This window comes from Phaseolus vulgaris, chromosome 11, assembly GCF_000499845.2.
Source record: "Phaseolus vulgaris cultivar G19833 chromosome 11, P. vulgaris v2.0, whole genome shotgun sequence".
Taxonomy (NCBI): domain Eukaryota; kingdom Viridiplantae; phylum Streptophyta; class Magnoliopsida; order Fabales; family Fabaceae; genus Phaseolus; species Phaseolus vulgaris.
The window spans coordinates 9,792,592-9,806,167 of record NC_023749.2 but is presented as its reverse complement, the minus strand read 5'-3'; positions in this window follow the sequence as shown (position 1 = coordinate 9,806,167).

Sequence of the window (13,576 nt, the reverse complement as noted above, 5' to 3'; positions counted from 1 at the left end):
TTTCAAATTATAATATTTATCTTTATATACTCGTATTTTTCTATTCTACTATTAAAGTAACACTTTTCTTAAATATATATTATATTTGCATGATTTTCGTCAAGATTAGACATCAACACTATATAACTTTTTGTAATAATGAAAGAATGAAGCATTAATTAATAGGTAAAGAATGATTTAATATAATATATTTTTATATCGTTATAACAAATTTCTAATATTTATATTAAGAGATTAATTTGTACTCATGGTCGGTGTTAAATACAGTTGACTTGAAGAGACATTTTTTAACATCTGTGTATTCTATCCATTAATATAAAAATTTAATTGCAATGTAATAAATTATATATAATTTATTTATAAATTTGTCTTAAACGATCTCAACATGTGGATCGTTTGGGAAAATACTCTCTCGGCGATTATTGCAACAAAAGCAACATGTTAATCACAAATATAGAAGAATGACCAAAATACAGAACGACATAAACGTATCCTCGAAGATCGTCTTGCAGTCGGTCTCTGTGTACAAAGACATCAGCGGTCAAGCGGGAAGCTTCTTCGGAAGGCTATCAAACAGAGCAAAAACCTCTCGCTCGCCCTCGCTTGGATTGGCCGGACATGGCAATCCTTTATCTTCGTCGAACTCCTCGTCTAGAAGAAGGGAAACCTCGACTGGCCAACCTCGTCAAAAAAATATCGTGTGCCCGTCGGCTCCACGTACACCTTAAAGAATTTTTCCTTGAAATTCTTATAGGAGGTTGTGAAGGCTTTAAACAATACGCTGCCTGGACGACTGACCAAGGAATGCCAGCCAACCAACTCGGAAGGGTGAGAAGCATAGAAATGCAGGAAATAAGACGACAGAGGGCGCACCCCGAACGTCCGGCATACCACGCGGAAAGCCTGCATGGACGCCCACGTATTCGGGTGCAGCTGACTCGGCGCCACGTTAAGTGCCCAAAGAACGCTCACCGTGAACACGTCGAAGGGAAGAGACACATGCAAATCGAAAAAAAAAGACAACTATACATAAAAAAGAAAAGGGGCTCGGTTGACGACCATTCCCTATACACACGATCCTCCAAGGAACAAGGATCGAATGCTAACAAGGAGTCCTCGGCGGAGGCCTTCAAAACTGGAACCTTGTCCAAGAATTCGGCCACTGAGGCGTCCGTCAGACGCAATCTTGCACACCTTGGGGTCAACCCAAGCAGGACCCTGGTGAAAGTGCGGTCGCACAAAAGAGTTAGACCGGTCTGACGCATTGCCAGCGTCATCACCCCTTACCCCCTTCACCGTTGGGGCGACGGCCTGAATCACCCCGACCGAGATAGGTTTGTCAGATGATGGTGTAAAAGAGGATGAAGAAGACGAAGACGAACAGGAGGGCGGTTCGGGAGAGGAGACCGAGCGGGAGAAGAGGTAGAAGTTGGACGCGAATAAGTAGACATGACTAACCTTTGGACGAACGAAGGAAGTAACTAGGTCGCTCGGATTCGTTCTGGTGTCAGAGCTCAATCAGTATTAAAACGCGTAAGAGGCAACTACTCCCAGCCCTTATTTATAGCCCGAAGACGTCTTGGAAACCCAAACGTCACAAGATCTCAACCGTCGGATTTGCTTGATCTAACGGCCCACATCGCTTGGCGCCCAAAACCCTCCTCATAAATGCGCGTCACATCATTCACTCAGCCACCGTTTTTCAGTCACTTCACCCATCATTACACCACCGCCCAAGGCCCATTTTTAGACTCTTCGGCTGTCTCAGCTCTTGAGCCTAGGGGCTACTGTACTAGTACGACCGAACAATTCAGTGCGTCGGCCAACACTCGGCCCACGCCGACCGACCTATAACGCTCAAGTCAAATGTTGACCACATTAGCAAGGCTAATCCATGGTTAAGGGTAGCTTAACGAAACCCTAAATGCAAACCAACCCTCTTAACCTGGTCCAACAGTGAAGGCTAATTAAAGTAATATAAATAGCACGCACTTCAAGGAGAAATGTACGTCATTATATACAGTACTCTGACTATCGAGTGCCGATACTCCACTGACTTGAGTGTTGGAGTGCCTTCTGCAGGTACCACCTCCACCTGAGGAGCAGGACGACTGAGAGAAGAGAAGCACAACATAAGGAGTATCAAGAGTGTTAGACCGACCGAACATTGGAGTAGGAGCAATCGTTCTCTAGGTCCCCAAACCCGTTCGAAAACAATTTAAAAAAAGTTGTATAGTAGTTTTTACGTAAACAAACTTTATTTTTTAAATTATTGGAGGAGTGGTGAGACTAAGAAAGGTCATGGACAATCTACTAAACATGATGACCAACAAGTGAAATCAGAAGTATCTAAAAGATTAAAATGACAAATAATAATTTACAATTTTTATTGAACAATCAAAACACTGATTAATGGGATTTGCTTGATAGATTAAGAAACAGTTATGAGAAAGCAATGGAAACAAAATAACAAGTTGACAGTGATGCAAAGAGAGGAGGTGAGGAAAGAAAAAGCATACATAAGTTAAAACTAATTTTTACAAATATCCATTTATCACACAAACTCAATCGTCTCCATCCATTTTACATTTAGTCACCAAACAATAAAGGAATACATTGTGTGAGATTATGGGTGATCTGTTATCAGACAGAGTGGTTGGCAGATTTTGGAAGCTTATTAGTTTTATTGGCTTATGTCTGAGGTTGGAGGTTGTGAGGTTATGGGTCTTGTAATCAAGGAGAATGGTTTAATTTTGATTTAGAAAATTAATGGAGATATTGTCTTTATCATTAGGAATTATGAGAATTATGGTGATTGGCAGATATGCGGGATAAAGTTGTTAATGCACAATAAAGACTAAGAAACGGAAGAAAGAAAAACCCAATATAAAATAAAAAGAAGACCGATTAAGAACACAAACTACTCGACTAAAAACCACTCTTTATAGCTAAACTAAATGCTCGGGATCTTTCTCTTATCTATAACACATTGTTATATATAATTTCAAAATCATAAAAATAAAGAAATATAAAATTATATCAAATGTAATTTCTCAAAAAAAAATAATGATTGATGTTGAGTTACTTACGTACAAAAGTGATAGAGATGACAAAATGGATCTTTTTGGTTCTTTTTAGTTCAACTCATTGTTAGTCCATAAAAAAAGGGCCAAATCAAGCTCAGTTGTCTATAAGGGTTGAAATTGATAATTCAAATGAACTCTAAATGTTAACTCTAAATGTTTCCCAAAACAGAAACCCCACTGCGGCTCTGAAATTTTTTGCTGCACCACCAAATGCGAAATATTTTGCTACACCACCAAATGCCCCTCACAAACACGCGTAACTCAAAAAGTTTCAGTTTCTCCTGCTATATACCCTAAAATTCAATTTAAAAATTATTTTTGAAATTGTCCTTGGCCCCACATCACCCATGTTCATTGACAAAATTGCCCTTTGCTTCCTCAGCAGAGCTGAGCCACCTGGGATTGTATGCATGCATAACTGAGAAAGAAGCTGTTCACATAACATTTTTCCAAAATCTTATACCAGAACATAGGTATATTGTGTAAACAAATATTTTGACCCTATTTAAAAAATAGTTTAAAATTTTAAAATACTAAATAAAATACTGGCTTTCTAAGGATAAGTAACATAAATAAAATTAATTTTAGTTTTTAAATGAAATTATTGATGTATACATTTTAACACAAGTATATGCTTTAATAAAATAATAATATTTTTTAGTTTCTTAAATTATTATTATAATTCATAAAATAGGTTCAGTCTAAGTCTAGTTGGACTGGGGATTGGCATGCTTTAATTTAGGTTACTATTTTTTCGGCTTGAAAGACTCAACTCATTTTATACGTTGGTCCATTCGATGCACTTATTGTTGTAAAACAGAATCTCTTTTTGTAAAACATATTCTATAATATTGCAAAACAGAAAATCTAGAAACAGAGCATGTGCAGAAACAGAAATCTGAGTGAGCGAACAAACCTCCGAAACCCTCGTTCGTAGAGGACCAACGCTCGGAACCCTCGTTTCTCAGAGGTTGAACGTGGGATAAAGTCCCAATGTTCCGCAACCTAAGGGGACCTCCAGTAACGGTTCCTACCTTGAATGGGTCTTTCAGAACGTGCGTGCTCTCAACATATACAATCTGCTCCACACTCTCCGGGAAGACGTAGTCTTTCTCTCCGCAAACTGCTCGGAACCGCCTTGACCGTGGAAGCAGAGTTGCTCATGTAATGGGATGCGGTTACTTTCTTCATCTATAAAAGCCGCAACCCTTTGCCTCAGAAGACACAACTCTCACTCATCTTCTTCACCCAACACCACCTGAAACTCCTCTTCCTATCACCTTTAATTTTTAGTTTTCTCTCTCATCTTTATTAGATTATTTTAATATTATAAAACCTTGGGTTCCATTGGGTATTACTCTCTTAAAGAGTAACTTGCTAGTTCTGATCCTCGGAAATATCCGGGAAGTTCTTGTTGTATCCTGGGGGACTTGCGCAATACACTGCGGATAAGTCCTTACGGACAGTGATTACTCACGCCTTGGGAAACCATTTTTTATTCGTTTTAAAGCCTATTTAACTACAATCGTAAGGACTTATGACTGAAAATCCGAACAACAACGACAACACCGCTACGGGAACATCAAATGTTGTTTCCGCAACGCAAACCATTTTTGCGAAACCATTTCCGGACGTCTCCAAAATTGAAGTCTTCACCGGTCAGAACTTCCGAAGTTGGCAAGAACGCGTGTCCACCCTATTGGACATGTACGGAGTTGCTCATGCACTTACAACTGGCAAACCCGACTCAACCACGGCTGCGAAACAAGTTGACGACTGGATCTATGCGAATAAGGTATGCCGTCACACTTTACTCAGTGTGTTATCTAACAATCTATTCGATGTTTATGCTTCTTATAAGAATGCGAAAGATATTTGGGATTCTCTTATCCTCAAATATACTGCCGAAGACATCGTCAGACAAAGGTTCGTAATTGCAAACTACTACCGCTGGGAGATGATCGAAGGCAAAGACATCAAAATCCAAATAAACGAATATCACAAGCTGATTGAAGATATCAAAACTGAAAGCATAAAATTGCCAGATGAATTCGTGTCTGAACTCTTGATCGAAAAGCTTCCGCAGTCTTGGACGGATTACAAACAACAACTGAAGCACAGACAAAAACAGATGTCTCTATCAGATTTGATCACCCACATCATCATCGAAGACACAAACAGGAAGGAGTGCGCTGCTGCAAAGGCCAAAGCTTTCTCTGCCAAAGCAAACGTGCACTAGTACAAAATTCTTCAATAACGACATCCTTTAAAGACGGTTTAGTGATAACCGTCGTTAAAAACGACGCGGTGGCATTCCTGTAATTTTTTTCAAATTTTTTCAGACTTTTAACGACGGTTCGCACCAGAACTGTCGTTAAAACCAGACGCTAAACATACAACGACGGTTCGCGCCAAGAACCGTCGTTAAAAGTGAAGTTTCAAAGACGGTTCTTCAAGAACCGTCGTTAAAAGTTTCAGAGTTGATTTTTTCCCCCTCTTTCTCACACTCTCTCCAATTCTTTCACACTCTTTCTCACAAACTCTTCTCTGCAACCCTCACACCCGTAGACGACCGAGCTCCACCGCTGACGTCCGACCGTCCGCCGACCTGACAGCCCTGCCGCCGACTGCGCCGACCGCAACCCTCACACCGGCGACGACCGCGACCGCGCGAATCCGCAGCGCTTGCGACCCCCGCGCGACTCCCCACCGCGCCGCTGCCGCTCGCCCCTGCCGCGATCGGGCCCCACGACCGCGACCTCCTGCGCGACTCCGCACCGTCCCTGCCACGACCGGGCCCCGCGACCGCGACGATCGCGACCGCTCGCGACCCCCTGTCGTGACCGCACCGCCCGTGCCCCTGCCGCGACTCCGCACCGTCCCTACCGCGACCGGGCCCCGCGACCGCGACGACCGCGACCGCTCGCGACCCCCTGTCGTGACCGCACCGCCCGTGCCCTTGCCGCGACCAACCGCCCGACGGACACCACCTTGACCGTTCCAGCAACCGCCGGCCGACTCTGTCGTTGCACCTGCGACCGCCGTCCACGACTACGTGACGACCGACCTGTGCCGCGACGCACGTCCGTGACCACTGACTCCTTGCTGCAACCGCTTGTCGTGACCGCCCATCCATTTAAGGTTAGTGTATTCTTATTTATTATCACCTATATTTTGAAAGTATTCGTTTTGATTTTGATATTAATTGTTTATATTGAACGCATTGGTTCTGAGTCCGGAGGTGTTCGACCTTCGGCAATTTTCAGTCATTATATATTGTTTTGACATATTGAACGCACTAGTTCTGAGTCCGGAGGTGTCCGACCTTCGACAATTTTCAGTAATTATATATTGTTTTGACATATTGAACGCACTGGTTCTGAGTCTGGAGGTGTCCGACCTTCGGCACTTTTGTTTTATTTTTTCATGATTACATATTGAAAGTATTGGTTCTTAGTTTAGCAGTTCTATGGATCAGAGTTGGATTAATACATCACGAATAAGTGATACTTATGAAAAAGGGGTGGAAGAGTTCATACAATTCACAGAATATAATGCCGTTAGTTATAAGAATGGAGTAAGGATAAGGTGCCCTTGTATCAATTGTTTAAATGGAAGGATATTGACTGTTTCTGAAATTAGAGAACATCTTTTGTGTGATGGATTTTTGAAAAGTTATACAACATGGACGTGGCATGGTGAATTGTTAGACTTGCCAAGTGTGCACGGAGGTTCGGAGGAAGTTAATTTCTCAATGGATGATAGATTAGAAGACATGATACGTGATGTGGGAGCAGAATCATTTGCTAATGTAGTTTTTGAAAATATGTCTAATGATGCAGAGACTCCTTTGTATCCTGGTTCAACTAACTTCACACGATTATCAGCAGTGTTAAGGTTGATGAATTTGAAGGCAATGAATGGATGGACCGACAAAAGTTTTACAGAATTGCTTCAATTGCTTAAGGATATGCTTCCAGAAGGAAATACCTTGCCCAATCGAAATTATGAGGCGAAAAAAATACTTTGTCCAATGGGTATGGAGTATAGAAAAATACATTCATGTCCTAACGATTGTATTTTATACAGAAATGAGTATGAAGATTTAAGAAGATGTCCCAGGTGTGGTTTGTCACGCTATAAGGTTAAGGTTGGTCAAAATGATGAAATTGATGAATTGACAAAGGAAGGTCCTCCTGCTAAGGTTGTTTGGTATCTTCCGATAATTCCAAGGCTTAAGCATTTGTTTGCAAATGCAGATGACGCTAAAAACCTTAGGTGGCATGCAGATAATAGAAAATGTGATGGATTACTTCGTCATCCTGCTGATTCTTTGCAGTGGAAGAATATTGATAAAGAATTTCCTGAATTTGGAAAAGAATCAAGAAACTTAAGACTTGGATTGGCAACTGATAGAATGAATCCCTTTGGAAATTTAAGTAGTAATCATAGTTCATGGCCCGTTTTGTTAATGATTTACAACTTACCTCCTGCGTTGTGTATGAAGCGCAAATACATGATGTTATCTATGATGATCTATGGTCCAAAACAACCTGGAAATGACATAGATGTTTATCTTAATCCATTGATTGAAGATTTGAAATTATTGTGGAATGAAGGGGTTGATGTGTTTGGCACGTTTAAAAATGAATCTTTCCGATTGCATGCAATGTTGTTTTGTACTATCAATGACTTCCCTGCATATGGGAACTTGTCATGTTATAGTGTGAAAGGCCATAGAGCATGTCCAATATGTCAAGACAAGACATCTTATGAGCAGTTGAAACATGGAATAAAAACCGTGTATCTTGGGCATCGTAGATTTCTAAAGAAATATCATCCGTATCGTCGATTGAAAAAAGCTTTTAACGGATACCAAGAACATGACATTTGTCCCACTCCCTTAAGTGGTGTTGAAATTTATGAAAAAATAAAAAATGTTAATGTGACTTTTGGAAAAATGAAGAAGAAGCAAACGGTGAGTGAAATATGGAAGAAGAGATCAATCTTTTTTGATCTTCCGTATTGGTGTAAGTTGGATGTTAGACACTGCCTAGATGTAATGCACGTAGAGAAGAATGTGTGTGACAGTCTAATAGGAACACTTCTGAACATTAAAGGGAAAACAAAGGATGGTGTGAATGCACGTCTGGATTTGATTGAAATGAATATACGAGAGGAATTGGCACCGAGAGAAGTTGGTAAACGTACATACTTGCCTGCAGCGTGTTACACTTTGTCAAAGAAAGAGAAAACAAGTTTTTGTGAATGTCTTAAAGGTGTTAAGGTACCACAAGGCTACTCTTCAAATGTGAAGAGTCTTGTATCTATGAATGATTTGAAACTAATTGGCTTAAAGTCACATGATTGTCACGTTCTAATGCAACAATTATTACCAGTGGCTATTCGTGGAATCTTGCCCAAAAATGTTAGGCATACAATCACTCGACTATGTTCATTTTTCAATTCCATATGTAGTAAAGAGATTGACTCTCAGAAGTTAGATGAACTTGAAGAAGAAATAATTGTTATCTTGTGTCAACTCGAGATGTTTTTTCCTCCATCTTTTTTTGATATTATGGTACACTTGGTTGTTCATCTTGTAAGAGAAATCAGATTGTGTGGGCCAGTTTATATGCGATGGATGTATCCAGTTGAACGATACATGAAGATTTTGAAGGGATATGTGAAGAATCAATGTCGTCCAGAAGCTTCCATTATTGAAAGATACATTTCAGAAGAATCTATTGAGTTTTGTTCCGAGTACATGTCAAAAGCCAAATGTATAGGAGTTCCTGAAAAAGGTTGGCACTCTCGTAGATTCATAAGTAAATCTTCAAGAGGTGTACATGTCATTAGCAAATCTAGAGAAGAGGTTCTGCAAGCACACTTGTATATCTTGAATAACACTGATGAGGTGTTACCATACTTAGATACACACAAAGACATTGTCAAATATAAAAATCCAAGACAATCAGAAAAATGGGTGTTAATTGAGCATAACAAAACTTTCATGTCATGGTTTAAGCAACAAATAATGAATGATCCATCAGCATCTGAAACATTAACATGGCTTGCAAACGGTCTCAAATTTGATGTTTTATGTTGTTCTGGCTATGAAGTAAATGGTTGTTTGTTTTACACAAAGTCTCGAGATGATAGGAGTACAGTGCAAAATAGCGGAGTCACCTTGGAGGCAGAGTCTATGCAGTTTTCAACTGCAAAGGATCAAAATCCTGTTGTGGGATCAATGCCTTATTATGGTGTCATAGTAGAGATTTGGGAAGTTAATTATACCAAGTTTACTGTACCTGTTTTCAAATGCAAGTGGGTTGACAATAAGACTGGTGTCAAAGTTGATGAATCAGGAATGACTTTGGTTGACTTTCGAAAGATAGGTTATCATGACGAACCATTTATAATGGCACATCAAGCTTCCCAAGTTTTCTATATCCAAGATCCTACGTCTGACCACTAGTCTGTTGTGCTACATGGAAAAAAAAACAACATAATGACCCAGAAGATACAAACAATGACATTTGTGAGATTGAATCACTTACAAGAACGACCATCAATAAAGAGTACGAGGATGTTGCTGATGTTGTACATGCAACTCGAAATGATCATGATGAAGGAATTTATATTTGTATGTACATGTCATTCATGTTTAGTTTTACAATATATTTCATTTTCATTATATTTCATATTCTTGATGCTTATTATATTTTTTTGATAACATGAACATGGCAGATGATAAAGTTTCCCATTCAAAATCTAGTAGAGGACCTACAAGATTGAAGAATATGTTTAAGAAGATAACTAAAGATGACAAAATACCTTTGTCTATTGATATCCACACTGGTGTGCCCACTGGGCAACAAGCAAAGAAATATAGGAGTTATCTCGGAGTACTATCTCATGAAAGGATCTCTATCTTAACTCAGTCCTGGGATCACGTGACTGACCACGAGAAAAACATGATTTGGCAAGATATTCTGGTATGTAACTGTTTTTACTTTGCTCAATCTAAAGTTCTTTTATACTTTGTTTTTGTTTATGAACTAATTCTTTCAAACAATGTAGATGCATTACAACATCCCGAATGTGGAAACCTTGAAAGCGAAGGTTCTTTCTGATGTGGGTGTCAAGTTTCGTCAGTTCAAATCAAAATTGACAACAGATTATATATATGGGAAAATGAAAGAAGAAAATCCTTGTGCAAAATATGCATCCATTGATGAAGAAACTTGGCAGCAGTTTGTCAATATTCGACAAACTGAAAAATGGCAGGTTAGTATCACTTTTATATTTGAATATAGTTTATATTAACGTATTACTAAATTTTGAGTGTTATGATAGGAGGTTCGGAACAAAGCAAAAGCCAATCAGGCACATAATGATACCCCACACTTATTGTCTCGTGGTGGTTATAAGTTGCTAGAGCAGAAGATGCTTGAAGAAAAGAAGAAAGCACGTTCTACTTCCATTGAGGAAATGAATAGTGTAGATTCTTTAAGACCTCCATCCCCACCACTCTGACATGAGATGTGGAAGGGTGCCCGTATAAACACATTAGGGACATGGAGTTCTAAGTCTACAGAACAAACAGTTGAACGCATTGTAAGTTTGACAATTTCTTTTCAATGTGTTATTTTAAATTCAATGTGTTGAAGTTTGTCAATTTCTTTTCATTTGTTTTAGGATTCTCTTAATGAGCAATCAACACAAGGGACTTTTAAACCATGTGGTCGCAATGATATTCTTAATGTTGCTCTCGGACGACCTGAACACCCTGGACGTGTTCGTGTAGCTAGATATGGGGTTGGGATTCGGTCATACTTTGGAACTCCATCACACAGCAAGGAACAATTTTCCAATGAACCTAGCCAAGAGTATTTACTACAACTACGTGAGCAGTTAAAGGCTGAGGTAACTCAAGAGCTTAAAGAAAGCTTCATGGAGGAGTTTAGTGCGCGAATGGAAATGGAGTTCAAAAAGCGGTTGGAGGGTTTAGGACACTCACAGCAACCACCTACTATGGTAGAAGATGAACCACCTCCGCCTCCTATTAAGAAAGTCAGCACTAAAGGGAGTTGTTCGGCAGTTGATCTATCAGGGGATGACTTTGGCTCAACTAGCCAATGCGAACTATATGTTGAGTGTAATTCTTTGACCCGATTCGTTGCCTTGGGTAAGTGTTATGAAGGGGTCACAATGTTACACAATGTGCCTCTTCCTTCTAATTTCATGAAGGTCACGGTGGAGAAGGTCCTTTATGGTGATCTTGCAGTTCCTATGCCGACATCAGAGGTGACAATTGTGGCAGAGGCATTACATACTTTCGTTGTCTGGCCTAGACATCTCGTCAGACCTATAGCCTCTATGGTATATATTTGCACTAATACTAATAGAATTATATATCAGATATATTACATTCTAACTAATTTAAGTATTTTTTTGTTTTGATGAGTAGCAGGAACCTAAGACAAATCTGCCTTTGGGAAAGAAGAAAATAGTCTCCATTGATGATCCTTTGGCGGCATTGGTGGAAGTTGCTACAGCTTTAGATACAACCGTCTTAGAGGTTCCATGGGATGCCAATGTATTTGGAAGGCATAGTAATCTACCGTTGTACGTTCACATGTCTGATTTGTTGGACCTTGCATCCGGAGATCAAGAGATTAACATAACAGTTCTGCAATTATGCATGATGTAAGTTCAAATTTTAAAATCTTTATACTTTTGATTTATTAAATATATTAGTACTAACTTATTGAAATTTAGGTATCTTTCTGGATTATGCTTTGATGAGGGGAAACACAATATATATGGGTTTTTAGACCCTCAAATCACTCAATCAATTGGAAACAAGAAGTCGGAAACACAAACATACATCACCACCGCCTTAAAGAATGGTGGAAAACACATTTATTTTGCTCCGTACATCCATGAGTAAGTTCTTATTTATTAAATAAGTTTTAATAAATTATTGAAATAAGATAAACTAATTAACTGATTTGTTATACAGGCGTCATTGGCAACTATTGATCATATCTGTTCAAGATCATACCGCTGCATGGTTTTTCTCCTTGCATAAAAAACCTCATGCCTATTTTAAAAACATTATAGATAGGTACGACAGTTTCCTTTAACATTTATTATTACTTATATATTATATAATGTTATGTATTCTAACATGAAATCTTATTATTTTAGTGCTTACTCTGGATATAATATGTTGTGTGGGAGGAGAACTTCAAACGCACAAAAACTCACTTGGATGTACCTTAAGGTATTTAGAGTATATTTGTTTACTTAATTTAATGTGTTTCACTCATTCATTTAATACATTTATTTTCACATGCAGTCCAACAGGCAACCTGAAAATTATGAGTGTGATTATTATGTTATGCAGTGGATGTTGACTATTTTGCAAGCTGAAATTAAGAAAGGTTGGGATAAGGTAATACCTCAATACAATAAACACTTTAAAATTTGAGATTTATTATTCATGCACTAATTCAAAATATTTCAAATGTCACAATTGTTCAACGACCAACACCCGCTAGATTTAGAAGCATTGGAGTATGTGAGAACAACATGGTCAAAGTATTTTGTAACCATGTATAACACTCTAGTATAGATAAATAATTACAATGACAAATTTTTTTATATACTACCAAACTTTTTTTTATAATGTTATAATTTGTTGTATTTAATTTTTATATTTAAATTATGATTTGAAATGTTTTTATTTTCTGGAATTGAAAACTTTTTAAGCAGGTTATTTGAGATTTTTAAAAGATTTTTTTTTTAATCAAGACATATAACGACGGTTCCGTCTTTAAAAGCCATACTTATAACGACGGTTCCTATGGGAACCGTCTTTAAAAGTGCCTTCAATTTTTTAAATCAAAAAAGCGCAACATTTAACGATGGTTGTGGGAACCGTCGTTATAAGTCGCGCGTTTTAACGACGGTTATGGGAACCGTCGTTAAAAAACCACCTTTTAACGACGCCGGTAATAACGACGGTTCCAGAACCGTCTTTAAATGTCGATTTTAACCGTCGTTAATTTACCTTTTTGTACTAGTGGTGATAGAAGACAAACCAGCTCCAAAAAGGTACGAGAAAAAAATTTGATCACAAAAAGAAACCTAATAACAAATTCTCTCGTCCCAGTGGAACTAACCCCACTTTCAAGAGAAAAGGTAATTGCTTTGTCTGTGGAAAGCCAGGCCATCATGCACCTCAGTGCAGACATAAGGCTAAAAACGACTATCCTCCAAAGGAAAATCTAGCCGAAGGGGAAGATACTATTGTGGCAGTCGTTTCACAAGTAAACCTTGTGACAAATGTGAGCAAATGGGTGGTAGACTCTGGGGCTACCAGACACATCTGTGTAAACAGAAATGTGTTCACCTCCTACACAAGTGTGGGGGATGGAGAAGAACAAGTATATCTCGGTGACTCCAGGACAACTCCTGTC